The sequence below is a fragment of the Macrobrachium rosenbergii genome, chromosome 12 (assembly GCF_040412425.1).
Source record: "Macrobrachium rosenbergii isolate ZJJX-2024 chromosome 12, ASM4041242v1, whole genome shotgun sequence".
Lineage (NCBI taxonomy): Eukaryota > Metazoa > Arthropoda > Malacostraca > Decapoda > Palaemonidae > Macrobrachium > Macrobrachium rosenbergii.
Window position 1 is genome coordinate 73,762,820 of NC_089752.1, and position 5,701 is coordinate 73,768,520.

Sequence of the window (5,701 nt, forward strand, 5' to 3'; positions counted from 1 at the left end):
GGTTTTGCTTTTGGGAACTGCTGGTTCCCGCTCGTTCCTTTTGTGGATTGCTGCCTCCTTACCTTCAAGTTTTTTTTTTGTTTTGATGTTCTCGTCGGTGAGCTGCCGTTTTTCTTTCGCCAGTCGGGTCTGGTTGGGCAGCGAAGGTAGCGGCTGTGGCAGCAGCAGCAGGCAGTTTTTGGAGTCGACGTTGGTCGAGTTTTTGAGCAGCAAATTGGAGCACGCCTACGAAGTGGAGCACGACGTAGAGGTGGAGTGTGACCATGAGTAGTCGTGTGACCACGAGCTGCTCATCTTTGATGACAGCGTGAGGCTGTCCTGACGTCTCCATCGGGGTATTCTGGTTTGTGGGGTCTTGTCCCTGTTGTGCAGCTGAGGGCTGTCTTGGTGACCCGATGGAGGACGTATGTTTGGTATTTTTTTCTGCCTGCTGTTGTTTATTTTTGCCTTTTTTTTTAAAGCTACTTTTTTTTGTTTATTTTAACTTGATTTTGTTTAGTGCTGCCTTTTGGCTTATTTTTGTATTTATGGTTTTTTTATCTTTTTACCAGACCTGACTCACTTATAAATATTGTAAATAAATTAATTTTAAGCTCATTTTATTGTTTTTGTTGTTTTCCCTCCTTTGTTTGTTGCATCTGCCGTCAGTCATGACAGCCCCGTCCTGAGTATGTTAAAGAACCTGCATAACGACCCACTCGGTCGTTACAATATATATATATATATATATATATATATATATATATATATATATATATATTTATATATTTTTATATCTTATTATTTTTATATATATATATATATGTATATATATATATATATTTTTATTTATATATAATGAGGCTGCAAGATATATATAAATCTCATCCAATATATCCGCCCCTATATATCAATGTATATTATTATTGCATATATATACTGTATATAATATATATATATATACTATATATATCTTTATGTTCTATTATTTATATTTATTTATAGAAATATATATTATAAATATATGGTTAATCATATATATATATATAATTATATATATACATTAAAAATGACACACATTCATGTTTAACAGAAACTCTTAAATTTTTTGACTCATGTCAGGATCGAACCAGGTCTTTCAAATGATGAGGCAAGGGTAACCTTGCATTTCATTGAAAGACCTGGGTTTGATTTATGAGTATAATTTGAATATATATATATATATATATATATATATATATATATATATATATATATATATATATATATACATGTGATCCAGCGGCTAAAACATTCACCTTGCTAATATGCCTCCGTAGGCAAGTAGTAATTATGTTCCTGACTGGCAGGCGAATGCAGTGGGTCCCAACCAGGCTGGAGAAGGACACGGGACTAGAAACCACAAAGCATACTGGTAACCAGAGGCATATCACCTTGTGGAGCAAGCCCTTCTAAAGTCAAAAAGTGTGGTTAAAAAAGGAATGCTTGTTTATGTCAATGAATCTCCATTATGGAATGCAGAGCATGGCACCATTTATTCTAAGTCTACAAATAAACCACATGAATTCAAGAATATAGCACTTATGTTAGTCAAACACTCAAAGATCGCTAAGGAGGGGCGAGTATGGAATTCCTGCATTGACAAACGTATCATTATTATGATAAAAGTATGGGGTTAGAAGAGACAGCTTATTGAAAGTTTTGTAAAATATAGCCATGAGTTTAAAACTGATATTGAAACATATTTGACTTCAGATAATTTCATTTGAAACCTAATGCTTTTCATACAAACAGAGATGTTTCATAATTTTTCACTTGCACTGCCAAACCTGAGTTTCCGAGACACGTCGGTATGGGTCATTTAGAATGTCAGCAGTCACTTTTCTGGCTTAATCTTAAACTAACCTTCTACGTAAAACTACCGTGGTCAAGGTGCCACTGTGATAGGACAGCATGGAAAGCCACAGTGGAAACTAGAGTAAATGACAGGTAGTAGCAAAACCATAAACAAGAGATTAACATAAAGCTTTAAATGGCTAATTAGACGTGGCTGTGCTGCATTTCATACCTGGCCACACCGTAGCGATCTTGGAGTGTTTGACAGATTATAGTAACCTTAAATGGCAAAACATCGCTTTCCTTGACCTAGGCAAGGTAGCGACAGTTTCTTATGACTTTGATATTGACCTTAACCGCAGAAGACATCTGTTCTGATGATATCTGCATTGTTTGTATGAGCAGGTGGTATTCATATAAAAAAACTCAAAGAGATCTGACCAAGACTGGCAATAAATTCTAGAGCTGATTTACAGAATGAAAGCTAAAAATATAAAAGCCATGTCAATCAAACAGACTAAGCCACCGAACAATCTTTCACTGCACGAGCAGAATGAGTAGAAAACTACTTGGAGTTAGGATGAACTGAAGTTAACTTAAGATCATCAAACAGTAATATAGCAAGGCCAGGAAGAAATTAAAAGCTTTTTTGACACACCTTAGACTGTATCAGGACCTCAGCATCAATTGCTCCAACCCTTCTACAGAGAAGCTGTGAGATCACAAGTGTACCAGTGTGTACCAGATTGTCTTTTAAGAGTTGAAACTAAGCTACCACTTCTTGTGCATAGAATTTACTATAAACTGCGGATGGTACTCAGAAGTCAGTCTGGAAAAGTACGAGCAGCCCCCAAAACAAAACAAAAACTTAGGGTCTGCATAAGCTTAAATGAAGAGACATCATCCTGTAAAACTCACTGAAGTAGTTTGCTAGCTACAGCGCGGAGGTTTAGCATGTAGGAGACAACTGCTTTTCTAAATACAGGTAATCCTCGTTGCCACTAGCGGATCCCGGGGGGCGGCACCTGGGCACGTGGCCCCCTCCATGAAAAATAATGAGAAAATAATAATATTGAAGATTTAGATAATAATAACATAAATGAGAAATATAAAAATGGAAAAAATAAAAAAATCTATTAAAGAAATAGTAAAATTTGGGAATAATAATTATAATAATGACAACGATCTTAATGATGATAATAATGTATCTAAAATTGGCGAACTGTCCATTTCATGCTTTCTACCTAAATAAATGATATGCAGAAATATTTCATGTTATATATATATAAATATATATATATATATATTATATATATATATATATATATATATATATATATATGGGGTATATATATATATTATATATATATATATATATATATGTATCAATATATATAAATATATATATATATATATATATATTTATATATATATATATATATATATACGAAACATACTATATATATGTATATATATAGGCATATATATATATATATATATATTATATGTATATATATATATTTATATATATATTTATATATATATAATATATATATATATATATATATATATATAAATATATATATATATATATATATATATAGATAATATATATATATAGAAATATATAATATGCAAATTGGTATGCATTTATGAAATTTTTCTGGCAAAGAATCTAGTGGCTCATTGCTTATGCAAATTTCCCAGCATGCAGAGCCACTTGTACTGTCATTCCTAATTGTGGGTAGCATCGAAGCCTTGCATGGATAACAATAACTTTACATCAAACATACTTCACTGATAGATCAGTGGACACCAGCTTTCCAGAAAAAGCTGCAACAGAAGGACAGCCAGCAATAGCCCTACCCTTCTGACAGACCCAATAACTATTGATAAGCTAGGTTAACTAGGTGGCACCACCTTACACAATGAAATCAAATTCGTAATCCAAGCCACTCAAAATTCTCATGGAAACTGTAAATCTTATTATACACATCAGAGGGAAGGACTTTGTTTTTAAAAGTAAGCTCATTCTTAGCTGAACACCAAGTCACGTCAGAACCTATGGGATTAAAGAGCCAAATTCTTCCAAAAGGTACATTGTGCTGTGAAACAATAAGCATCACAGAACTCCCTCCCTTGAACCAAAACAACATCAGGTACGGCCTACATCGACAGAAAAATCGCAGCTCATCTGTGGCAAATAAGCGATAAAGATCCTCCAGAGGGTATATAGAACTCACAAACATTCAGTCAAACTATATTTCCAAGGTCTCCTGTGGGAAAATAAATCTTTATCCTCTACCGAGACTTGCGGTCTTTGCAACAAACCAACGCCTGCATACATACTGAGCCACTGAAGGGCAATCACTAGTCCACTACCTGGTGCATTGTATACAAATTCTCTCCTCTGAGGCAAATATACAATGAACAACAAATCACTTCACCAAAACTAGTCACACCTTTTCTTGGAGAAGCAGACACTACTTTTTACGCTACCATTCTGCCAGATCCTTTCTCGCGCTCTCGATGATGACCATGGACCACAAAGCCTACCCTCTCTCTCTCTCTCTCTCCATCCCATCTAAAACGTACTCCGTCTCATCAGGTACTTCATCTTTAACAATATCTCAGAAGCTCAACCACCAACTTAAGAAACCCCTTAAGCCCCAGTGAACAATTTAATCAAGAATATATTTCATTGCTAACGACATTTATTCGCCTCATCATAATTCCCTGATATCATAATACTTTTTCACTTGACAAGCACCAAGTTTGGAAACTTACCCCGCTGACAGAATTTACTTCAGGCTAATATTCTATCTTTAAAGTTACATAACACACACGTAGATAATTTCTAAAGGGCAGCTGGTTCAAGCAAGAGCTCTGTTTGAACTGTGTAACGTACGAACAAAAGACAAAATTATTCATCGCTCCTGTTAAAGCTCGTGAAAACAATATTTTGTACTTCATGTATGATTGCTGTTATTTTTTTTTTTTTAGAAACTTCCTAGTACGAATAACATTTTATTCACATAATCAAACGAGGAAAATAGCGGTTTTAAAAGAAAAATCTAATTATAAAGGAAGAGTAGATACTATCTGATGATGTGATTCAATTAGGAAAAGTATTTACATCATTATATATATATATATATATATATATATATATATATATATATATATATATATATATATATATATATATATATATATATATATATATATATATATATTTGTGTGTGTGTGTGTGTGTGTGTGTGTGTGTGTGTGTGTGTATTTATATTTGTGTGTATGTAAATTTATTAAATGAAAATTTATTTGGAATCGTATTCATGATAAAACTCGCCGCCGAACACCTACGCAATATCAATAAACTACCTGTTCGTGGAAAAATTGGTCTGAGCAGAGAGAGAGAGAGAGAGAGAGAGAGAGAGAGAGAGAGAGAGAGAGAGAGAGAGAGAGAGAGCAGCTTATGAATGGTTTCACACTAGTCGGGTGTTAGGAACAATCGTTTGGCTATTGTTCCCTTAGTGGGTTATTGCCTCCTTTTTTTTTTTTTTTTTTTTTTTTTGCTTTTCTTGCTGGCGAGTTGACTTCTGATGAATGGCGTCAGACTTCGCCAGTCAGGTTCGTAACAGCAACAAGTCAGGTTCATAGCAGCAACGAGTCAGGTTGAGGGTAGCAGCAAGCCAGCTGGAGTAGCAGCAGCAGGTGTCCTAGCAGTAGAGCAGTGAAGAGTATTTGAGGACGAGATGGTTGCCGTGTCGGCTCTGTCATGGTTGACGTAATTGGAGGAGGACGTCAGTACATTTCTTGGAGGACGAGATGGTTGCCGTGTCGGCTCTGTCGTGGTCGTCTGTACTGGAGGAGGACGTCAGCACTG